Consider the following 26021-nt stretch of genomic DNA (forward strand, 5'->3'; position numbering starts at 1 on the left):
AAAATGATAGCCATCCCATTTATAAGGCCTAAGATCATACTGTACATCCTGGAGAGTCTTTTAGTATAGAGTCAATTTCTCATCTTGAAGAGAATAAAGAAATTAGGCCAAAAAAAAAGTCACGCCTTCCCAGTTCACTTACTGGGAATGCTTAATATCAAAGGATAACTTAGCAGGCAGTGTTAGCTGTCAAATAACAACTTATGAAAACATGTACCAGAAGTTTCAGTGCTTCCTATACATTTCAAGACATGAGTATATGTATTTGAAAACATCATTTACATATCTAACACAACTGTAACTTCTTTGACCAGGAAACCCAAGTACAAATATGTCAATGATTTAAACATTTTTAATTTCTTTCTACCAACAAATTGAAAACCACTGGTATAGGAATTTAGGTCACATGAACCTTCAATCAATTTAGCAGTTTAAATTGAGCAATCTTTTACCTTCAGCCAGTTAAAGCAGAGCTCTTTTTTCCATTTAAAAATTTTTTATTTAATGAATGCATTTTTACATAGATACAACTTTAGGAATATAGTGGTTCTTTCCTCCAAACCCCCCTCCCCACACTCCCATCCCACCTCCCATTCCCTCTCCCATCTCCTCCTTCATTATGGATCATTTTTAGTATGACTTTATATACAGAGGACCGACTCTATGCTAATCATAGACTTCAACAATTTGCCCCACGCCCACACACAACATATAGAGTACAGTTTGGGGAGCGAATTTGCGGTTGATTCTCATATTACAATTCAATAGGGACGGAGGTCCTATCTGGTGAGCTAGGGCAGAGTGGCTGCTGTTTTTCCTTTAACAATTAACACTCCTTTTTATGACATAAGTGATCATCCGAGTCTCTTGTCATGTGCTGCCAAGGCTATGGAAGCCTTTTGTGACCATAGACTCTGTCGGTATTTGTACATGGCCATAAGCAAAGTGGATGTTCTCTTCTCCATTCAGGGAAGAGAATCTCCTTCTTTGATAACCATTTCTTTTGAAAACAGAGCTCTTTGTTTTAAGATTTTATTTATTTGAAAGAGTTACAGAGAGAGGTAGAGACAGGAGGTCTTCCATCTACTGGTTCACTCCCCAGATGGTTGCAACAGCCGGAGCTGTGCCGATCCAAAGCCAGGAGCCAGGAGCTTCTTCTGGGTATCCCACGTGGGTGCAGGGTCTCAAAGACTTGGGCCATCTTCCATTGCTATCCAAGGCCATAGCAGAGAACTGGATTGGAAGAGGAGCAGCCAGGACTAGAACCGGCACCCATATGGGATGCCGGCACTGCAGGCCAGGGCTTTAACCCACTGCGCCACAGCGCCAGCCCAAAATAAAGCTCTTAATAAATAAATTTTCCCATGTAGACATGTAATATGTATATGCATATAAAATAATATCCAAGGTTTAACGATAAAATGGTTTCAGCAATAGCTTCTTAAAATGTTTTTTTTTTAAAGATTTATTTTATTTATTTGAAAGACAGAATTACAGAGAGAGGTAGAGACAGAGAGAGAGTGGTCTTTCATCCACTGGTTCACTCTCTAGATGGCTGCAACAGCCAGAGCTGCGCTGATGAAGCCAGGATCCAGGAGCTTCTTGCAGGTCTCCCGCATGGGTGCAGGGGCCCAAGGATTTGGGCCATCTTCCACTGCTATCCCAGGCCATAGCAGAGAGCTGGATCAGAAGAGGAACAGCCAGGATTAGAAACCGTGCCTATATGGGATGTTGGCGCTGCAAGCCAGGGCTTTAACCTGTTGCACCACAGCACCAGCCCCAAAATATATTTTTTTTTAAAAACATTACCATCAATGATTAGAATTTCTTTCCCTATTAATAATCTGAATTAACTGTACATTTTCTAAGTTGGAGCCTATAGTACATTTTGGTTTTATCTGCTTACAGAATTGTACTAAAGTATTGAATACAATAGAGGTCAGGGAAAAGAAGACTTTTGTAACTTGGAACTTAAAAGAGGGCACATTTAAACATAGAACCAAAAATGTTTTAGCTTCATGAGCAGTAAATCTGATTTTCAGTGTTTGGAGAACACAAAATTGTTAATGACAAAAGACTTCAACCCTTTAAAAATCTCCAAATTAATACAACATGTTCTAAATTAACATAACACACCAAGCCTCAGCCTTGGTTTCTTTCTTTTTCTTTTTAAAAAATGATTTATTTCATTTTATTGAAATACAGAGTTAGAGAGAGAGGTGGGGGAGGGGATCTTCCATCCACTGGCTCACTCCCCAGATGGCTGCAACAGCCAGAGCTGCGCCAATCAGAAGCCAGGAGCCAGGAGCTTCTTCCGGGTCTCCCAAATGGGTGCAGGAACCCAAGGACTTGGGCCATCTTCTGCTATTCTAGGCCATAGCAGAGAGCTGGATCAGAAGAGGAGCAGCTGGGAGTAGAGCTGGTGCCCATATGGGATGCCAGTGCTTCAGGCCAGGGCTTTAACTCACTGTGCCACAGAGCAGCCACAGCCTTGGTTTCTTTCCAGCAGTGTTGAGCTATTTTTCATAGACAGTTTATGAAAACATATGTTAACAACCCCAAATTATTTTTCCACATAATATAAGGTGCTAAGAGCACCAATTTATACATATTTATCTCATTTGCCTTTACCCAATTTACATTTAGCAATTATACCTAGATGACTTAAAACATTTCTTCAGTATGGTCTCCATTTTCCTCGAGTGATTCTTCCTGATCCTAAGACTGCTTGTCTTCAATTCCAGCTGGATTCTGTCTCCTCCCTTATGTGAAGAGAGTGATCATAAATTGTTGACAATCAGCCCAAGCTGGATGGTGGGCATTAAAGACTGGCTCTGGGAGACTGAATAAGCCAGTGGCTTGTCGCTCCCCCTCTTCGTGGAGGAACGACACTAAGCCCTGCCTAGGCTTCATATCCGAGTCACGGCACCATTATGTCGCTCCCCGTCTTCGTGGAGGAACGACACAGGACCCTGCGCTGTTCTTTCGTCTGCTCGGCCCTCCCCGGGTTTGCTGCTGGTTCTTCCTGGGTTGGCTACTATCCCTTCCACCTCCGTGGAAGGGCGGTTCCCCCTGCCACATTCCCCACTTCCGCAGGGGAGCGGCACACCACCGGCCGGCTCTCTCGGGGGCTGCACGGGTGTTCCTTCAGCTAGATGTTCCCCTTAGATGTTCCTCGTGCATGCCGTCTCTCTCCTCCTTTATAGTCCTCCTCCGCCAATCCCAACTCAGCTGCCCACACGCCGAGTACGCTGCTCTCCAATCAGGAGCAAGTCCTACAGTTAATTGGTTAAACTGGAGGCAGCTGTGCGGAAGCTGTTTACTTCTCTCCCAACGCCATATTGTGGGAGAGCAGATGCATAGAACAAGTCCCAATCCCAGTAACAGTCCAGTCCGGTTTGCTCCCCACAGTGGCTTTTCAGAGAAAGGAGGACTTTGTGTTTCCAGTTATAGAGATTGCTTGTGGAGGATGGGACAAACACAGCAGGTGCCCCTGTGGTTTCTGTCTGCCAGGAAAACTTCCTCTAAGGGACGATGTTCTCGTCACGGTGGTTTCTTGTCTTCCCCTTGCCTGGACATGACTTTGGGTGAGGCGTTGAAGCTATGGGCCACTGTTTCCTTTGTCCCCATCCTTTGGCTCCCTCTCCCATGCCACACTGGGGCTACACGAGGGTAGAGGATCGTCTGAACCAGGCTTGGTGGAAGGACTGGGGGTTTCATTGGTGGGTCTCTTTTAGTGGCAGATTTGTGTCAAGCAACAAGAATGTGTACTCCAGTTCTTAGGAAAACAGTATTTAACCAAGGGGTTGGATTCTAGACCAGGACGATCCATTGGTTAATATACGGGAATTGTTCAGGGTTGCTGGGATTCCATCACAATATCCCAAATGGCTTGGGCCAGGTGAGGATCAAAAGATCTGGTGTCTGGTCAATCCACCCCAAAATGGGCCACTCAGGTTCACAGAAGGTCCTCACATCACCTCAGGTTAGCTTTTTTTTTTTTTAAAGAGATTTATTTATTTACCTGAAAGTCAGAGTTACACACACACACACAGAGAGAGAGAGAGAGAGAGTTTTCCATCCATTGGTTCACTCTCCAGATAGCTGCAATGGCAAGAACTGCACTGATCCTAAGCCAGGATCCAGGAGTTTCTTTCTTTCTTTCCTTTTATTTGAAATTTTTTTTCTGCCAATATTTTCTTTTACTCTTTTTTAAAAGATTTATTTTATTTATTTGAAAGACAGAGTTACGGAGAGAGGAGAGGCAGAGAGAGAGGGAGGTCTTCCATCCACTGGTTCGCTCCCCAGATGGCCGCAATGGCCAGAGCTGAGCTGATCCGAAGCCGGGAGCCAGGAGCTTTTTCTGGGTCTTCCACGTGGGTGCAGGGGCTCAAGGACTTGGACCATCTGCCATTGCTTTCCCAGGCCACAGCAGAGAGCTGGAGGATCCAGGAGTTTCCTCCAGGTCTCCCACATGGGTGCAAGGCCCCAAGGACTTGGGCCATCTTCTACTGCTTTCCCAGGCCACAGCAAGAGCAGGATCAGAAGTGGAAAAGCCAGAACTCAAACCGGTGCCCATATGGATGCCAGCACCGCTGGCAGCAGCTTTACCCACTGTGCCACAGTGCTGGCCTCCTCAGAGTAGCTTAATGCCATAATCATACCCATTTACCAAATCCTCTTTGGAATGCTGTAACATATACCCTAGAGGGGTCTTGGCCTTACTGGGTCCTCCCCTGAAAAGTGTGAACAGAGGGATTGTAGTGATGAGAAAAATGACAAGCAAGACATTGAGAGACTTAGACTAGGTTGGCCAGCTGACAGGGACAAGACAAGTCTCCTGGGGATCAGTTGGGAGCCCGGCGGCACTCACAGAAGACTGTGAATGTGACAAATTTGAGGAGACCAAAGGGAGTTAAAATGACCAGAATCCAAATCATTAGACATAAGCAAGACCAGGAAAAGAGTACAAAGAGAGATTCCAGTGGGAATGAAGTCCGGAAGAGTCCCCTGGTCATAACGGTCAGTAATCCAGTCACAGAGATGATCAAATAACAGAGGCTGGAAAGAATCAGGAAATATCTTCTAGAAGGGCAAAAAAAATGTCAAAAATGACAAGACAAACAAGAAGGCCAGTATGGCAGAACTGAAACAGGAGGCTCCCACTTCCGTTGTAGGTGGCTCATGGAGGGAAGTTTTGATCATGTCCAGTCCTCCACTCTCTACGAGAAGAACCGGTTCCCAGTAAAACAGGTGAGACTCACCTCAGGGGTCTCTGACTGACTCCTGAAAATGAAGAGAGGTCAGCAGACTCTGCCTTCTGGCTGTCAGAGCTTCCCAAGGTTGTCTCCCAGCCCTGGAATGTCTCAGGTGGTGCCTCCTTAGAGAACTCTCAGAGTACCCAGGGCAGAGAGGCTGCTGGCTGGTCAGTATCTGAACAGAGTGCTGATATACACAAACTTCCTGGGGCCTCCAAGTGTTATATTTGGAACAGTGAGTTACAGAAGATGCCAAATTATGGAGTCTTTATTTCTGAAAGTTGACAGCTGCAAGACAGCATGTGCTCTCTGGTGTGCTATGAGGTATGAATTATGACAAAGGCTTTTCCACAGTCATTACATTCATGAGGTTTCTCCCCTGTGTGGACTCTCTGATGTCTGCTGAGGCCTGACTTGTACAAAAAGGCTTTTCCACAGTGATTACATTGGTTAGATTTTTTTTTTCCTGTGTGAAATCTCTGATGTGGTATGAGTCGTGTTTTATAGCCAAAGGCTTTTCCACAGTCATTACATTCATGATGTTTATCTCCTGTGTGGACTCTCTGATACCTTATAAGGTTTGATTTTTGGGGAAAGCTTTTTCCACAAGCATTACATTCATGAAGTTTGTTCTGCCTGTTAATTTTCTGATGTCTAATGAGATCTGACTTCTGGTAAGTGGTTTTGACACATTCATTACTCATATTGCTCCTGGTCATCTTTTAGCATTTACTTATTTGCTTACTTACTTAGAGTCAGAGAGACAGAGAGTGAGACACAAAGAGAGACTGAAACAGGGTTGCCAGTCACAGGCTCGCTCTTCTAATGTTCCCAACAACCTATCATTTTCTTATGTATCTGAGAGGCACAGAGATAGAGAAAAAGGGGAAAGAGCCAGTTCACATATATTGGTTCAGTCTTGAGCTACTTAGAAGAGTAGGTTCTGTGCCTGGCCAAAACCATGAGTGAGAACTCCATCTAAGCAACTAGTAAAAACCAGTTTCTGTAAGTTGTCCCAGAAGGAAAATGCAGGAAAGTGTAGAGAAGGACAAGTTAAATTCAGTGAAAGTATCTAACCTAGAAGAAAACCCTTAGTGACATAAGAAAAGTACTGGAACCTTTTTAAATCAAACAACATACTCATCAAGAACAAAAGAGTTACACACTGCTATCCCTAGATACTCTACAATGCTTGTGTCTGATGTAACAAATCGGCTGTTGACAGCAGTAACACTTGTGAAAGATTAGTGGTAAAGCACCAGCCAACATCTGCTGCACTCTTCCTGCCGTGGACTCCCTGCCCATTGTGTGAGACTTACCTGGAAGGCTCTGATTTAGGTCTTCTTCCAATATCCATGGCTCTCCTCCTTGCTCCAACTTGAAGATCAACTCAGGTTTGGTAACACAGAACCCTATTCATGGAAACAATGTAAGACTTTGTGAAATCACTATCCTGCATTGTTAAAAGGGCTATGGCCTGGTTCAACAGCTATGCAACAAATGTTCCAAGTTGAATCCTCTCCTAGATAGTGGTCATTCATATTATTCATGGACTCACATTCTACATCTGCCCATCATCCAATTTTATGCAGTGTTGACTTGTTTGTCAAAGAGCAAGGAAGTGTTCCCATTGGGCTTGTGACGGTGTCACTCACCCAAGGAAAGCAGGCTGCTGTAGATCTCCAGCATCACCTCCCTGTACAGGATCTTCTGTGCATGGGTCATGGCCTCCCATTCCTCCCAGGTGAAATACACCACCAGGTCTTCAATGCCACCATCTCCTGTAACACAACACTTTGGTCAGCATTTCAACTCTCTCACAAAACAAACACTGACAGTTGTGTGCCTTGTAGAGGCTATGAAGGAAGAAAGACGGATGTGGTTACATTTGAGAGCTGTGGAGCATCTGGACAGGCACACACAATCATTCAGCAGGGAGTCACACTGTGAATCAGATCACAAAGGGCCACATCTGTCAAGGGGAACTGCAAAGTGGCTGAATAGGGGCCCAGACGGACACTTGGGTGAGCCAGGCTAAGGAGAAGAATGTAGGAGTATTCAGGGAAAAACACAAAAAACCACCCATGACCCTACGATGGAATGAACGTGAAGAATATACAGTCAAACTCTATACACAGTTACATCAAAGCTGGCAGAAAAATGTATTTAAAAAGGGAGGGCAGGAGTTAGCTTAGTGCTTACGATGCCAGCTAAGCTACCCTACCTCAGAGTGCCTAGGCTGGTTTTCCAGTACGGCTCCAGTTTCCAGCACACAGCTAATGCAGACCTGCAGAAGCAGTAATGCTGCCACCACTGAGGGAGGCCTCAAATCCATTTCTGACTCCCAGCTTCAATCCTATCCACCTCGACTCGGTGGGGTTATTCAGGGAGTGAATAAGCACATGGGATCTCTCTGTATCTCTCCCTTCCAATTTCTCTATCAAGCATATAAATACCTTTAAATAAAGGAGGAGATTCAAGTATGCCAAGAATAGAAAATAGCTTTTGGCTTTATCTATGGTTATTCTACAGATAAACATTTGAAGACTTGAAATAACACCAAATTAAAGTGAAAACAATCTAATTATTTGCCAAAAACCAAACTTTGGAAAATCTGCAGAACAATCCGCATGTGACTAGGTCAGGGAAATGTACAGAGATTTGTTTAAGAGCCTGCAGTAAGCGTGTGTTGCAGCAGGTAACGTCTCCATTGGCAATGCTAGTATCCCGTGGGAACAGATGATTGGTGTCCTGGCTGTTCCAGCTCTAATCCAGCTCCTTGCTAAGGTCCTGAGAAGCAGCGAAGATGGCCTGAGTGTTTAGAACACTTGCACCAATGTGGGAGACCTCAATGGAGCTTCGGGCTCCAGGTTTAGGCCTGGTGCAGTCCCAGCCATTGTGGCCATTGGATGAGTGAAGCAGTGCATGCAAAGTATCTTTCACTCTGTCTCTCCATTTCTCACTATCTTCGTAACTCTGCCTTTTAAAGGAATAAATAAAATGTAAACATTAAAAGATCCTACAGTAGATTCTTTTCCCCACACATTCCTGATTCTATCCATGAAGCAAGTGCAGCTCCTCAGATCTGTTAAAGACTGCGTTACCCTAACAATTTAAAACCAAACTTAACTGATTGGTGTTTTAGCACTAGGTACCTCTTACCCTTGCAGAATGTTAAGTGTCATTTTCAGAGTGATACTAAATCATTGCTGACTACATCATCAATGTGACAATAAAAAACTGTTTCAGAAATAATGACCCCCAAAATTTAGCATATCGTATTCTAGCTTTCAACTCACAGCTTGTAAAAGAAATCATTTTTGCTATGGCAACAGGAAGACCGGAGACAGAGTTGTCTTATCTTAGATGACTGTAATGTTTCATGACCAAGCCAGATTCTTCACTCCCCTTACTTGTGTATATTCCCTGAGAATACATGTTATGTTTACTTTTTATATTTTTCATTTTAATTAATAAACTGTTATACATCTCTGAAAATAAAAACTGACAACAACTGAGGAAGAATTAAGAAAAACATTTTCAGTTATGTATTATCTTTCTTTGCTCTTGGAAATATGTGATGGTACCAGAGGAGAACGTGAATAGAAGGAGCTATAAGGAAATTTAACTGGCTTCCTTCTACATGGAACTCTGAAAAAATATAACAGACTCAATAAAGAACAGTGAATACATTGAAGTAACACTTTGAGAGTAGGGACTCCATTTTGGAGCACCTGAGACTCCTTTCTGGGAAGGCACCCCCCCACCATGAGACTCTGAAACTATTATCTAAAACAGTCAAACAATAGCAGTCCACTACATCACACTTGGCAGAGCTTAGAAACCCCCAGCATAATCGCTCAAGCTTGAAAGTAGATAGGCTGCACCTGGGTTAATGATAAAAACATAGTTTGTCTATGTCCTACATATGATTAAAACCAATATTTATAATTGATATTGTTAAGATTATAACTGGTGTTAGCCGGCGCCGTGGCTCAATAGGCTAATCCTCCACCTTGCGGCGCCGGCACACCGGGTTCTAGTCCCGGTTGGGGCGCCGGATTCTGTCCCGGTTGCCCCTCTTCCAGGCCAGCTCTCTGCTATGGCCAGGGAGTGCAGTGGAGGATGGCCCAGGTGCTTGGGCCCTGCACCCCATGGGAGACCAGGAAAAGCACCTGGCTCCTGGCTCCTGCCATCGGATCAGCACGGTGCGCCGGCTGCAGCGGCGGCCATTGGAGGGTGAACCAACGGCAAAGGAAGACCTTTCTCTCTCTGTCTCTCTCTCTCACTGTCCACTCTGCCTGTCAAAAAAAAAAAAAAAAAAAAAAAGATTATAACTGGTGTTGTCAAGATTATAAATTGATATCAATTTCACATAGGTTTCAGGTCTACTTCACCCCAGTAACTATGTACTCCTGATTTTGTGGTCTTTGCTTTTATGAACCCTGTTGCTTTGGGCTTCAGGGTCAAGAGTACTTTGGGGCATGAGCCCACTCTCGGCCTCTGGGAATAAAAGACTAAAACTTTCCAGTGTGTGGCGCTCAGGCACAACATTTCAGAGGCCCCAACGCGATCTGGAGACCACTCCTGGGAAGATCTCGCTCTCATCCCGTCAGGTTGGTGCTCTGGCCATAGGGGAGGTGCCCCCTGATGATGTCCCAGGGCCCCGTGTCCTGATCCACTGACCAGGGAGGTTCAGCTCAACCTCTTCACCAACCAGTTGGTCCTAAGTCCTCTGGTAAGTAGACTCCTGTTTTCTGGTGGCGTCTTCCGGGTATTGGAGGTCTGACAAGACGCCAATACAGTCTCTGTTCTGTTTGACCGTGATGGCGTTAGGATGGCAGACTCTGATCTGGCTAAAGGAAGTCCTTTCCTGGATCTAGGTTGTTTTCTCTCATTGTGCCAGTTGTCATTACTGTTACTTTTGTCTCTGACTTCTACTTAAAATGTTAGGACAAGACACTGTGGTCTGGTTACAAAGTTTTACTGTTACTGTGTTTGCTGTTTTTGTCATCTGTGTTTTGTGTTTATTGTTTTTGCTATTTGCGTATTGTGTCTGTCATTTCTGTCAGTTGTGTTTTGTTGTCTTTACGTGGAGAGATGGGGGGAACTGATTCATGATCTTGCACCCCACTGCAGTGCATGTTAAAGAACTTTAGAAAAGGTTTCTCCGGAGATTATGGTGCAAAGTGCTCCCCCCAGATTCTCCAAAGTCTCTGTGAAGTGGAATGGCCATATTTGGTAGTGGACTGGCCGCCCACTGGGTCTTATGATCACTTGCTTGTTAAGTTTGGGAAAAGGCATCATGGTCACCCTGATCATGGTCACCCTGATCAATTTCCATATATTGATCAATGGTTAAATCTTGTTCTTAATCCTCCAGATTGGCTCCAAAGTGGCTTGTTAACCTGCCCTCAGACACTCTTAGTGACACAAAGGCCCTTGTCCAAAAACCGGCTGAAGTTCCAAAAGAGGCCCACAGTTCTTAACCCAGATCCTGAAGGCCCCCTCCTGCCTCCTCCTTACCTTTCTGCCCCTCTTTTTTTTTTTTTTTTTGGACAGGCAGAGTGGACAGTGAGAGAGAGAGAGAGACAGAGAGAAAGGTCTTCCTTTGCTGTTGGTTCACCCTCCAATGGCTGCAGCGGCTGGCGCACTGCGCTGATCCGATGGTAGGAGCCAGGTACTTATCCTGGTCTCCCATGGGGTGCAGGGTCCAAGCACTTGGGCCATCCTCCACTGCCTTCCTGGGCCACAGCAGAGAGCTGGCCTGGAAGAGGGGCAACCGGGACAGAATCCGTCGCCCCGACTGGGACTAGAACCCGGTGTGCTGGCACCGCAAGGCGGAGGATTAGCCTAGTGAGCCGCACTGGCTTCTGCCCCTCTTTCACCACCTCCACCCTCCCCGTTGCCACAGCTTCCTCCTTCCCCACCTCCTGCTGCTCCCTCAACCCTCTCCCCATCCTCCAAAGAGGCTTCTCCAGCTGACAGGCTCTGTTCGGGAACAATGGAGGGCTCACCCCCTCTCCACTGTCGCCTTCAGCCTCACGCCCAAGGCCCTACCCCACTCCTGCCTCTGCTCCAAGTTGCCCAAAACCCCAGTTTGGAGCAGCCCAGCCACCTGTTCTTGGTTAATGTACCCTTCTCTACTGCTGATCTTTACAAATGAAAAACTCACAATCCCTCCTTCTGTGATAAGCCGCAAGCCTTGACCTCTCTAATTGAGTCTATCTTTCATACCCACCTCCCAATGTGGGATGACTGCCAACAGCTCCTTTTAACCCTTTTTACTTCAGAGGAGAGGGAACGCATCCAGTTGGAGGCACGAAAGGCCCTCCTTGCCACCCTCCCCAGAACAGTGGAGAAAAACACAATCAGTTGGAAGTGGCCTTTCCTACTGTTAGGCCAGACTGGGACCCCATCTCGGTGTTTCAGGTGTTGACCACCTATCACCATCATCTCCTAGCCAGGATTAGAGGGGCAGCATGAAAACTTATGAATCTGACTAGGGTCACATAGTTGTCCAGGGGCCAGAGGAGTCCCTGGGGGTTTTCCTGGAGAGGCTCCAGGAGGCTTATTTAACACACACCCCATTTGACTCCTCGGCCCTGGAGAATGGCCGTGCCCTCAATCTGCCTTTTGCCTCCCAGTCTTCCCCAGACATCCGGAAAAAGTTACAGAAACTAGATGGTTTTGCTGGTATGAACACTTCTCAATTGCTTAAAATAGCTAAAAGGTGTACAATAATAGGGATGCTGAAAAACAAAAACAATTAACTATAAATACACATAAAATAGCTAAAAACAAGTCCAAGTGATGGAGGCTGCTTTCGGAGAGGCAGGATTAGGATATAGACTGTTAAAAGATGCTACTCTACCACGAATGGATAAGAAGCCAAAATCAAACAGTCATACAACAAAAAAGAAATGACAGGCCTTAAATAAAGACCAATGTGCGGGGGTTGGCGCTGTGGCACAGCATGTTAAAGCCTTGGCCTGAAAGCGCCGGTGTCCCATATGGGCGTTGGTTCTAGTCCCAGCTTTCCTCTTCTGATCCAGCTCTCTGCTATGGCCTGGGAAAGCAGTAGAAGATGGCCCAAGTCCTTGGGCCCCTGCACCACGTGGGAGACTCGGAAGAAGCTCCTGGCTCTTGGCTTTGGATTGGTGCAGCTCTGGCCGTTGCAGTCATCTGGGGAGTGAACCAGCGGATGGAAGACCTCTCTTTCTCTCTACTTCTCTCTGTAACTCTGTCTTTCAACTAAATCAAATAAATCTTAAAAAAAAAACACACCAATGGCTTACTACAAAAAAATTAGTAGGTCACTGGAAAAATGAATACCCAGATAGAGCTAAGAAGGTTCTGGCTCTTCCAATGGGAAATGAAACTCAGGACTCGGACTGAAGGGGCTGTTAGACCGCTAGGAGCCCATGGTAATTGCTGAGATAAGGGGTCACCCTGTCCAGTTTCTATTGGACACGGGAGCAGCAATGTCGGTACTAAAGACTCCTATGGGTCCACTCTCTGACGAGATGGTCTCTATTCAGGGGACCATGGGTAATATTAAGAAATGCCCATGACATCCATACGGACTGTTGACCTTGGAAACCAACGTGTCTCCCACTCCTTCATAGTAGAGCCCGACTGTCCATATCCCTTGCTGGGAAGAGATCTCCTTCGAAAGCTCAAGGCTCATATTTCATTCTCCCCTGAACGGACTGAACTCTCTTTTTCTCCCATTTATCAGATGACAGTTGCCGTTCCATTATCAGAGGAGTACTTGGTGATGCCTGAATCCATCATCAAAGAAACTGTGTCTAACTCTTTAATGTCTCTCTCTCTCTTCCTCTGTGTAACTCTGAGTTTCAAATAAATAAATAAAAAATATATTTTTAAAGACACTTTCTTCTCTACCTGGCACCAATAAGTCAACCAAATTTTGCTTTTGAATGGACTGACCCAGTGGCTGGGGACACACAACAACTGACTCAGACCCTGATGCCACAGCCATTTAAATACTCTCCCACTTTATTCGGGGAAGCTTTACAACAGGGCCTACAGTCCTTCCGGATTGAACACCCAGATTTGTCCTTACTGCAATATGTTAATAATATTTTGTTGGCAGCTCCAGACAATTCCTCCTGCTTACAGGGAACTAAAGATCTTCTGTCTTTACTACAAAAACTTGGATATCGAGTCTCCAAAAAGAAGGCCCAACTATGCTGCCCCAAGGCCACCTATCTGGCTTTTAGCTTCACCAAGGTAAGAGAGCACTCTCAAACACCCAAAAAGAAGCTCTACTGTGGATCCCCACTCCATGCTCCAAAAGGCAGGTAAGAGAATTTCTGGGAGCAGCTGGCTACTGCTCACTCTGGATTCCAAGTTTTGCTGCAATAGCCAAGCCTTTGTACTCAGTCATAGCTGGGGGTGATCAGCCCCTCGTATGGATGGAGACAGAAGAGTGAGCATTCCAGCAACTCCAGTGCCTTGCTAGTGCCCCAGCCTTGGCCCTCCCAGATATCGCTAAGCCTTTCCGTCTTTGTATCTGTGAAGTAAAGGGCATTGCAAAAGGGGTTTTAACCCAAACTTTGGGACCTTGGGAAAGACCTGTGGCCTATCTATCAAAAAGACTAGATCCAGTGGCATCAGGTTGGTTATTGTGCTAAGGGCTATTGCTGCCACTGCTCTACTGGTAGAAGAAGCAGACAAATGAACTCTGGGACGGGACTTATGCCTCTCAGCCCCGCATGCATGGAAGCACTGCTACGGGAGGCCAGCGGGCGCTGGATGTCAAACACCCGCCTTTCCCAATACCAGACTCTGCTTCTCGATCCACCTAGACTGAGGTCCTCTAAAACAGCCAGCCTCAACCCGGCCACCCTTACCAGACGATGATCTGATCGCTCTGTCGCATGACTGCGTGGACTTGTTGGACTTACACCAAGCGCCTTGGCTTGATCTAAGGGATGTCCCATGGCGGACGGCACAATTCACTTTGTTCACCGACAGGAGTAGCACAGTGCGAGATGGAGTTAGAACAGCTGGGGCTGCTGTGCCCACTGATAAAGTCATCTGGGCTCTGGCCTTGCCCCAAGGGACCTCTGCTCAAAACACTGAGCTCACTGCCCTCACCTAAGCCCTGCACTGGGGCCACAATCAAGAACTCAGTATCTACACTGACAGCCGGTATGCTTTTGCAACAATCCATGTTCATGCTGCTATTTACCGAGAACGGGGGCTACTTACAGCTAAAAAGAAATCTGTCAAAAACAAAGAAATATCAAGCTTATGAGAAGCTGTATGGCCACCAAAAAAGGTGGCAATCATTCACTATAAGGGACGCCAGAAACTGGATTCCCTGATAGCCAAGGGAAATCTTGTAGCTAACAAGACATCCAAAGAAGTAGCTTTCCTCCCAGTAAGTCCTTTAACACTTCTACCTCGAAAGGGATTCCCCACCCTAAAATTACCAGAGACACCCATTTATTCAAGTGAAGAAGAATCTCTAGCTAAAAACAAACAGCTATGAAAAGACTCTGCAGGCTGGTGGATATTACCAGAGGGACAAATAGTGTTACCAGCCAGTCTTGGGCGCCAGCTGATTAAGCAACTACATTCAACCACCCACTGGGGGGCGCTGACTGAACCAGCTTGTTTTTTTTTGTTGTTGTTGTTTTTTTTGTGTGTTTTTTTTTTTTAATTTTTTTGACAGGCAGAGTGGACAGTGAGAGAGAGAGACAGAGAGAAAGGTCTTCCTTTGCCGTTGGTTCACCCTCCAATGGCCGCCGCGGCCGGCGCGCTGCGGCCGGCGCACCACGCTGATCCGATGGCGGGAACCAGGAGCCAGGTGCTTCTGGTCTCCCATGGGGTGCAGGGCCCAAGCACCTGGGCCATCCTCCACTGCACTCCCTGGCCACAGCAGAGGGCTGGCCTGGAAGAGGGGATACCGGGACAGAATCCGGCGCCCTGACCGGGACTAGAACCCGGTGTGCCGGCGCTGCTAGGCGGAGGATTAGCCTAGTGAGCCGCGGCGCCGGCCTTGAACCAGCTTGTTAAGTCACAGTTTTTCTTTCCTCAGCTACGCCAACTGACAGTAAAACAGCCCTCAGGTGCCCAGCCTGTGCCCACGTAAACCCGAGTCAAAGACCAAGGGAAACTCTAGGAACACAGTATCAAGGGTTGTCCCCAGGAGAACGCTGGGAGATAAATTTTACTAAAATAAACCCCCCTCAAGCAGGATGCAAATGTTTGTTAGTCTGGTAGATACTTTTTCCGGATGGGTGGAGACAAAAATTTCTCTGTCGGAAACTGCCCAAGTACTGACAAAGTTCAAATACATGAGGTTATGAAAGAGATAAACATTATGTTATCACCAAAATTTACACTAAAGGAAGTTATTTTGGATTTGATATTTTTCTATTAGTGCAGAAGTACCACACAGGGATCCATATTAGTGTGTACACAAGAACACTTGTTTTGTTTAGATCTGAAATTCTACAGAAAGCATGCAATGTACAACTTCACATTTTGGGCTGAAATTGCATTGGAACAAATATGCATAATGTATATATAGTGTAGTACACTTTTCCAGTTATGATTCCAAATAAAATCATTGCCTGTATCCATTCCTTCACAAGACCCTGAATTTCACCATTTCAGTTTCTTTATCCCATTAGATATCAGTAAATGTGATAGAAACAGATAACTTGGAAAGTATTTACCTTCTCAGATTTGCCTTATTAGACATAGATATCTTAGGTAAAACCCTAGGGCCTGTCTGTTGTTCAGATAATACCTAGCCAAGACTCAGCATGATGCTACAGGCATTTAAGTAAGTCATCTCCCTCTCTAAGGCACCAGCTTCAATCACTGCATCCAATAACTAAACCCTCGTTTCTGACCCCAGACTGATTACAGGAACTGCCCATCTGATCCCAGCACAAAATACTGAATCAGAATTACAAATCAAATGGCTATTTGTTAAGCCATTGTGTTTTCTGATTTGTTCTTTTTTTTTTTTTTTTTTTTTGACAGGCAGAGTGGATAGTGAGAGAGAGAGAGAGAGAGAGACAGAGAGAAAGGTCTTCCTTTGCCATTGGTTCACCCTCCAATGGCCGCCACGGCTGGTGAGCTGCAGCCGGCGCACCGCGCTGATCCGATGGCAGGAGCCAGGTGCTTCTCCTGGTCTCCCATGGGGTGCAGGGCCCAAGCACTTGGGCCATCCTCCACTGCACTCCCTGGCCACAGCAGAGGGCTGGCCTGGAAGAGGGGCAACCGGGACAGAATCCGGCGCCCCGACTGGGACTAGAACCCAGTGTCCCGGCGCCACTAGGTGGAGGATTAGCCTATTGAGCTGCGGCGCCGGCCCCTGATTTGTTCTACAACAGATGCTGACACATACTGGTGAGTAGGGGAGAAAGTTGAATTACATGCAAAATACGATTAATATGATTTCACAATCTCATGTAGAAGTTTCTAAAAAGATAGCACTGGCATTGTCACATAGCAAGAAAAGCTGCCCTCTGCAATGAAAACACCCCATATGGGCACCTGTTCATGTTCTGGCTGCTCCACTTCTGATCCAGCTCCCTGCCAGTGGCCTGAGAAAAGCAGTGGAGGATGGTCCAAGTACTTGGGCTCCTGGATGTTAACCTCAGCCCGTCCCAGCCTTGCCCGTTCCAGCCATCTGGGGAGTGATCCAGCAGATGGAAGATTTCTACATATAACCCTTTCAAATAAATAAATAAATGTCTTAGGGGAAAAAAAGCCGCTCTAAACATGATCTATGCCTACTAATTGGATCTTACCAAAGCTGCTGACCCAAAAAAATTCTCAGGGCTCACACAAATAAATTATCTGGAGATTATAAGGTTGTGCTTCACGTCTCTGCTTCTATGTGGTCATTGTCTTCTTTTTGTTTATATTTTAAAAAACATAACAGAAAATAAAGTCATCTTTACTACAATCGTACTGCTTCATGAAATGGGAAAAGGCGCACAGTAATTTCCTGTAGCTGCATACGTACTATATATTGTGCAAGATTTTCAAGAAGAAATTACGGACAGTAAGTTGGAAAATTTTTATGATATGTTTTTGAAGTAACAATCCATATATAGCACTAAGATTAAAAGAAAAAAGACATACTTACAGAATTCTCCTAAAGCAATATTTATTTGGGGCTGGTGTCTTTTTTTTTGAAATTGATCTGAAAAACAAATGAGCTTTTTAATCAAGTGTGGCAAAATCGAAAATATTAGCCAAAAAGTTAGAGTGCTGGGAATCTACAAATCATGTGATGCTATTTAAACTATTCAAATCATTTATATCCTCTGAAATACAATTTGTTTCTTTTTTCTTTTTTACATGCAGGGACCCTGACAAACCCACCCTGAACTAACAGGAAGAACCATTATGATACAGGGAACAGCAGCACAGCTCTAGATAGCAAATTTGACACTGAGGTCTTACAGAACTAAATTCTGCAAATCATACTAGTGGAAAGAAGTAATGGACATGCAGTTGGAAACAATGGGGACAGTGACTAGCAAGCATGAGAGGTTATCCCTCAAGCACAGGCCACACCCACAAGCTCACTTAGACAGTAACATTTGCTAGGCCTTTGCCTGTCTTTCTTAATCCATCCACAATTTCATGTGAAGGCTGTTCCAGAACTCCAACATCACAACTCTGATAATTTATGGATGTGGTAAGATAATATCAACTAAATCCTGTTCACTCTGGTCAGTATGATCAAGAACCGCTTGGACCATGCAAAACTAGGATCTAAACACTACAGCTGACTCTTTCGTTTCTGCTCTGAAGAGTTAAGGCATTGTCTCTGAGAGCATTAAGTGGTATTCTGTCAGAAATGTTCTTATTCGTGGAGCTCCCTTCTTCAAATATCATAAAAACTACTTACTTACAAAGGAAATAGGACTGTCACTCAGTACCCAAACTTGCATATTCCTGGAAACTAGGTCAAGTATAAACTTCTGTAACCTCGAATGAGTAGTGCTGGGCAGGCTACACAGTGCAGGAAACCAGAAACTTCACGTGAAGATGTATCACGAAACCCCCCAAATGCAACTGCCACATGGTGTAAGTCAGTGTGCACGCACATCATGATTTCTCGGGCACTGTAGTGATATTTCACTAGCATTGCTAATATACTCATCTTACAGATGGGTAAACAGTGACAGGTGCAACCTACATTCACCTCATCCACATTTCAGCTCAAATGGTCTGAACACCCATCTGCATCCCACAGCCATCTTGGATGAGGCAGACTGTCCACAGGACGTTTAGAACCCCATTCCGTACACCTGGAGTCACACACTGGTCTTCTGTGAGAGCATCATCTCTGGCAAAAAAAAAAAAAAAAAAAATCCTTGAAAGCCCAGCCTTACTCTCCGCTTCTCCATCTCTGGAACTGAGGACTTACACTAGTCCCTCCTGGACCAGCCAAGATCTACAGGGTGCACCTGCATGACAGATCCTAACACCTCAGATCTAGGAAGGTCACCTATGCCAACAAGACAGGCACCTGCCATGCCCTTCAGGGTTCCTTTGACCCCCACACTGACGTTCTCAGACACAGAAACCAACCACACAGTTCATGAGCAATGAGGACAGCCCAGGGGCAGGAGTTCTGTGAAAATGGCGGGAGTGGTTGGAATGGTGCACGCTGAGAAGGAAGCCAGAGAGACTTTCTGTGATCCTACCCTGCTGACATCATGGGCAGGTGAGCCTACAATTGCCATCAAACCATGCACACTACCACTAAGAGGCAATGAGTATGATCCACATATTTGCTATAAAATTGACCTCCTGGGACACAGAGGGGAAAGAGCAAAAGTTGTCTAACAATGTGAGATACCTAAATAGCACTGCAATTCCTCATTAAATCTTCATTTGACAAATTTACATTTGAAAGGCCAGCGCCAAGGCTCACTAGGCTAATCCTCTGCCTTCAGCGCCAGCACCCCGGGTTCTAGTCCCGGTTGGGGCGCCAGATTCTGTCCCAGTTGCTCCTCTTCCAGTCCAGCTCTCTGCTGTGGCCTGGGAGTGCAGTGGAGGATGGCCCAGGTCCTTGGGCCCTGCACCCGCAGGGGAGACCAGGAGGAAGCACCTGGCTCCTGGCTTCAGATCGGCGTAGCACACTGGTCGGAGCGGCCAACACAAGCTTCATGTGCCAGTCTGTGTCCCAGTAATTCCACTTCTGATGCTGCTACCTGCTATTGCACCTGGGAAAGTGGCGAAATACGGCCCAATTGTGTGGGTCTCTGCCACCCAAATAGGAGACCCAGATAAAGCTCCTGGCTTCAGCCTGGCCCACCCCTGGCCATTTTGGGCAATGAATCAATCGATGGAAGATCTCTGCCTTCAAATAAGTAACTAAATCTTTTAAAAAGATTTTTAAAGATACACTTGTTCACTCCCCAAATGGCCACATCAGCTAAGCTGGGCCAATCTAAAACCAGGATCCAGGAACTTCTTCTGTGTCTCTCACATGGGTGCAGAAGCCCGAAGACGTGGGCCATCTACTTCTGGATTACCAGGCACATTAGCAGAGAGCTGGACTAGAAGCAGGGCAACCAGGACATGAACTGGTGCCCACATGGGATGCTGGCAATGCAGGTGGGGGCTTTTACCTACTATGCCGTAGCTCTTAGCTCAATAAATATTTCTTTTCTTTTTTTTCCTTTTTAAAAAGATTTATTTATTTATTTATTTTGAAAGTCAGAGTTACAGAGAGAAAGGGAGAGACAAAGAGAAATCTTCCATCCATTGGTTCAATCCCCAGATGGCTGCAATGACCGGCACAGGATCTGCCAAAGCCAAGAGTCAGGAGCTTCTTCTGAGTCTCCCACATGGGTGCAGGGGCCCAAACATATGGACCAGCTTCTGCTGCTTTTCCCAGGCCAGTAGCAGAGAGCTGGATCAGAAGAAGAGAAGCTGGGACACAAACCAGCACCCATATGGGATGCCTGTGTCACAGGTGGCAGCTTTCTCCACTACACAACAAAAACAACCCCAGTAAACTTATCTTTTAATTTGATTTTCATGAAGTTTTTGAAGTACCTTCCCATATAGTCACTATTTAATCTGAGAACAGACAACCATGTACTTGTATACATATACACACAAATACACGTACATATATGTTTGTGTTAGTTTTGATCTACAAACACATGTGTTTAACCTTAATGACCTGTTTATTTAAAATAACTATAAACATATAAAGTTCAAAGACCACATTTATAATGTGGAGGTCATGAAGACAACCTATGTGAATTAAATATAGGTCTCTTTTATTTAAGGTCTAAGTCTTCTGATCAAAGTCAACCAATTATTTTTTTTTTTAAATAATTGCTGTTTGAATGAATTAAACATTCTATACTCAGCACAAGAATTTTAACCTTCAAATATGTTTTTTTGGGTGAAATATCTCCAAATTTTGCAAACCTAATACCTGAAGATAAATCTATAACTGAAAAAGTACTCAGCCTATTTTTACGTGTCTTTAAAGTTTGAGAGTCTAGGTGGTAACTACTCACCCCAAGTCCCGTAAAATGATCTGAAAGCTATACGAGCAAAATACACCTATACTATTATGCAATGTCAAATCATTCCATCGCTTATTGTCCTTCATTTTTTCTGTTTTTTTTTTTTTTGTATTGTATTAATTCATTATGCCTTAGTTGTTCCAGCATTACTAAATTTTTGGTCAAATCTCATATTACCACTGGCACTTTATTGTGTACTGATTTCCTCCTTAGAGTAACTCACCTTGCCATTTTAGAAAAATAAACATGCTCTATGTATAAAGGGAAGAAAAATAATCTGCTTGGTGGCTTATACATTTGAAATTATGATGTAGGTTTCCGTTTCCTATGAAATAATATCTTATCACTATAAAGCATATTTCAAATTTATAGTATGCTTGGCCGGCGCCGCGGCTCAATAGGCTAATCCTCCGCCTAGTGGCGCCAGCACACGGGGTTCTAGTCCCGGTCGGGGCGCCGGATTCTGTCCCAGTTGCCCCTCTTCCAGGCCAGCTCTCTGCTGTGGCCCAGGAAGGCAGTGGAGGATGGCCCAAGTGCTTGGGCCCTGCACCCCATGGGAGACCAGGAGAAGCACCTGGCTCCTGCCTTCGGACCAGCGCGGTGCGCTGGCTGCAGCAGCCATTGGAGGGTGAACCAAAGGCAAAAAGGAAGGCCTTTCTCTCTGTCTCTCTCACTCACTATCCACTCTGCCTGTCAAAAAAAATTTATAGTATGCCTTTTTTTCTTTGAGAATTTAAAATACTTTAAATAATTTGGGCTTTGCCTGATTCCCAAGAATTGTGGAGAATGACTGATAACTGCCTTTAGAATCCCTAATAGCTAAATTACAATTATTATGCAAAGCCCTACAATAGACAGTTATATGGATTGTTAAATGACTTTGCCTTTTTTGCAAACTAAGATCATTTTCCTTTATTAGCTGAAGGATTTTATAATTTAAGGAAGATGAGAAACCTATAAGTCACACTTTCAAATAAGGAACATGGATATTGCAAACATTAAATTTCCCCATAAAAATGTTAAGGCATCATTAAACTAAGTTCAGAATAATAGAATTCAGTCAACTCTAGATAGATATAGCTCAATAATAAGCTGAAACAATACCTAGTGATCTAAGGTGTAAAATATTTTACTACAGGGGCCAGTACTGTGGCCCAGTGGGTTAATGCCCTGGCCTGAAGTGCTGGCATCCCATATGGGTGCCGGTTCTAGTCCTGGCTGCTCCACTTCCAATCCAGCTCTCTGCTATGTCCTGGGATAGCAGTAGAAGATGGCTCAGGTCCTTGGGCCCCTGCACCTGTGTGGGAGACCCAGAAGAAGCTCTTGGCTCCAGGCTCCAGATCAGCACAGCTCCAGCTGTTGCAGCCATCTGGGGAGTGAACCAGCAGAGGGAAAACCTCTCTTTCTCTGTCTCTACCTCTCTCTGTAACTCTGTCTTTCAAATAAAATAAATCTTTAAAAACATATTATACTACAGCCAATTTATAAACCTATAAAACACACCGATATCATTCAACCTCTTTATTAATAGTGCATGCCTTGTATTAAATTAAAACCATTAAAAGACCCCTCCTGTGGGGAGCAACTCGGACTAGACTAAGTTACTGGAATTAAGACTTACTCTATGCATCTGCTCTCCCACAATATGGCGCTGGGAGAGGAGCAAACAGCTTCTACCCAGCTGCCTCTCACCAATTTGACAAGCTGCAGGAGCTGCTCCTGATCGGAGGAGAGCAGCGTACTCGGCGTGTGGGTAGCAGAGTTGGGATTGGTGGAAGAGGACTATAAAGGAGGAGAGAGACGGCATGCACCAGGAACATCTATCTGAAGGAACACCTGTGCAGCCCCCGAGAGAGCAGGCCGGCGGTGTGCCGCTCCCCCGCGGAAGTGGGGAAAGTGGCAGGGGGAACCGCCCTTCCACGGAGGTGGAAGGGACGGTAGCCAACCCGGGAAGAACCAGCAGCAAACCCGGGGAGGGCCGAGCAGACGAAAGAACAGCGCAGGGTCCTGTGTCGTTCCTCCACGAAGACGGGGAGCGACACCCTCCCCTTTGGCATGCTTCCTCAGTGCTTGCCCCTCATTATGTGTTATCTCACTGAAGCCCATCAAGAGCAAATGACAGCATCTTTTTTACTAGAAGCAGCACAGGCAATGCCAGCAATTCCCAGCCTAGAGACACAGCTTAACTATCTCTGAGATTTATAGACACACTTACTGTCTTCAGCCTACAACATTCTATGGCCTAATGTTGATGTATTTGTTTCTCTGTAGGTAGATGTGTTTCTTCTCACTTTGAAAAAAATGCGGTTCATTATTTTTAAAGTTTTTAAAGTTGCTTTCCAAATACATTACATTCACAAGAAAACGTATGGAGTAACTTCATGTTCTAGGCAATTTGAATCTGGTTGAAGGATTATTTTTTTCATCCTTTTCCTCCCTAGTAGGAAAGCCAAGCATTTTGTATAGGATGCGTTGCTGGACACTTCAATGAATTATCTTTTATGGCATCTATTGCTATGCAACACTTCCAAGATAATGGGCATATTTGTTATGCTCACAAATTGATGATCAGGACAGGACTCTGTGAGTAACTCATCTCTACTTTACCTGCTGTGGGCAGAGGTAGCCCAACGGATACAGGCTCGAATCACTTGAAGATGGGCTTCTGTGGACACTAACTTTATGTGAGATTTGTGTCCTGGTGCCTTCAGTCTGGTCTCTTTCATACATGTTGGCTTTGGTATCCCAAAGCAGAGTTCTAGGGGACACAGAAACAGCTGGTAACTCTATCTCCTTTACTAACCTGGCTTCACAAGGCAAACACTGCTTCTTTCTCATTCCATCTGATAAGCCAGATCAGACTGGTTCATAATCCAAGGGAATGGAATCAAGAATCAGCTCTGATGAGAGAAGTATCAAAAACTGTGTGTACATGTTTTTAAACTGCCACATCATCAAAGGGAGAATTAACTCGATACTTTTGTTTTTTGTTACTTGCATGAAATGAAGAACAAGAGAAAGAGGAGAGAGAGAAAGCGGGCAAAAATCTTCCATTGGCTGCTTTAGTTCCAAAATGTGTGCAATGACACACAACAGTCAGGGCCGGTCAGGCCAAAGCCAGGAGCCAAGAACTCCATCCAGGTCTTCAGTTCCTGATAGGGACCCAAGTACTTGAGCCATTGCCTGTAAGATACACATTAGCAGGAAGCTGGAGTAGAATCAGAGAACACAAAACTCGAACCAGGCACTCCAGTATGTGACGTGGACATCCCGCTCTTCCCAGCACCTGCCACAACTCAATACTTTTAAATAGCTCTCTGAAAAGTAATCAACTGTTCATTTCTGAAGCTGTTTCATAGGAAAAAATTTAAATATATTAATTCTTGTTTATTGGAATATGATACATTAATTCTTTATAACGAAGATGTACCTCCCCAGGCCATCTTGCTAAAACAGAGTATGATAACTAAAATTTACATATATAAAAACAGAAATAGATCCCTTAACAGAAATTTTTGTCTCTGATTTATCACATATACACATGCATAGATTAAGGTATTAAATAATTTGAATATAATTTTTGTGTTAAAATTATTAAATGTAACATGGAAATGTGTTATACTTAATACAAAACCATTCTCAACACATTTTCCTTTAACTGGAAATATGATTCTAAAGAATGAAGGTTGAGATCATCCAGAAAAATAACAAACCAAAAAAACTTATTGAAATATAACTGCTTATATTGATGTATAAATATACTGATACATATATACAATTCATATCCATATTTATCTAGCTATATATATATAGTCTGTAATCAATAATGAGAATATAAATGATGAAGGAAATTCCTACAAATAGTAGACTAAGAAAATTTTACACAATGGAAGTTTATTTTTCATTCACCTAGCACTCTAAAATCAATTCTACTGTTTTATCAAAATCATTCTTCACTTAGTTTTTAACAATTTAGTTACTTATTTGAAATACAGAGTGAGTGAGTGAAAGAGAGAGAGAGAGAGAGATTTTCCGCCTACTGGCTCACTTCTTAAATGGCCACAATGGCCAGGGCTGGGTCAGACTGAAGCCAGGGGTCAAGAACTTCATCCAGGTCTCTCTGGATGCACCCTCCTTGGGTGCAGGAGCCCAAGTACTTGAGCCATGTTTTGCTGCTTTTCTCAGGACATTTACAGGAAGCTGGGCCAGAAGTGGAGCAGCTGGTACCATGTTTCAGTCAGTGGCTTAACTTGCTACACCACCATGCCAGCCCTGAAATATTTCTTCAGTTACAATTTACATTTTAATCTGGCAAAAGAGGATGAAGCCTTGTTAGAGTCCTAGACAGAAGTAACCATGCAGTTTATTAACAAATGGAATTATTCCTGTTGGCAAAACAAGAAGCATACTTTGTTGTATTTCCTATATAAAAGGAGAGGTGCCATGTAGTATACTTATGTCTGGGCAGTGATTAAAAATTTGTTGGTTGTTCTGAGATCTGGAAGGGGTAAGACTGTAAGATCAAATAAAGGAAGTTTGAAGAAAAAAATATATATGAATCTTTCAGAGAGGTCATAAGCTGTCCTTATCTTTTTATATCATGTTAGTGCCCACCAAAGCATATCCACCAAAGAGAAATCACTTTACACAGAGCTGAAAGCCTACCTGTTGAGTAGACACCAAGCTGCCTCTTTTCTTGGTCCCTGTGCTTAGGTGATAGATCCATAATGACAGTGACCCTGGTGGAAGTAATGCACTGATCCACAATCTGGACTTTTCCACAGTATGGCTCACTGGGCACATCACTACTAAATACCAACTTGTCAGTATCAAAAATGGAGCCTCAACCCTGGACATGGTGCTATCTCTTAGAGAGATGTGTACATGAAGAAATACAAGGAATCTTCCAAAAGGTCCGGGAAAACGCATATCATCCAAAAACTATGCATAAATTTCAAAAATGTCTTGTAGCAAATTTCTATTCCTCTCAAATTTTTGAAGCACCCTTGTAGAGCAGGTTCTAATGTTCCAGGATTCTTTCGTCTACACTGATACTGAGGAGCACAGCTCAATCCATGCCTGTAGAACAGAGTTCATCTACTGATCGGTCAGGCTTCTCAGAGCTGTCTGTGACTCCTCAGCAGTACATTCCTCACTTTCCCAGCAAAGGGATTTTCCCCTGAATTCCCCCAGGAACAGAGTC

General features: G+C 44.5%; 1 long non-coding RNA gene across 2 annotated transcripts; it reads right to left on the bottom strand.

Annotated features, from left to right (window-relative positions):
* Positions 1–1494: 1494 nt before the first annotated feature.
* LOC149119928 (uncharacterized) lies at positions 1495–17506 on the bottom strand. Of its 2 annotated transcripts, XR_016227511.1 has the most exons (4): positions 17401–17506; positions 6914–7039; positions 6578–6670; positions 1495–1680 (listed from the first exon to the last, which is right to left on the bottom strand). It is a non-coding gene; the product is annotated as an uncharacterized LOC149119928 (long non-coding RNA). The 2 variants fall into 2 exon arrangements; XR_016227510.1 differs by lacking the exon at positions 1495–1680 and having other exon boundaries at positions 6317–6670.
* Between the last annotated feature and the right edge of the window lie 8515 nt (positions 17507–26021).

The sequence above is a fragment of the Oryctolagus cuniculus genome, chromosome 21 (assembly GCF_051225735.1).
Source record: "Oryctolagus cuniculus isolate XC-2025 breed Fujian yellow rabbit chromosome 21, ASM5122573v1, whole genome shotgun sequence".
Lineage (NCBI taxonomy): Eukaryota > Metazoa > Chordata > Mammalia > Lagomorpha > Leporidae > Oryctolagus > Oryctolagus cuniculus.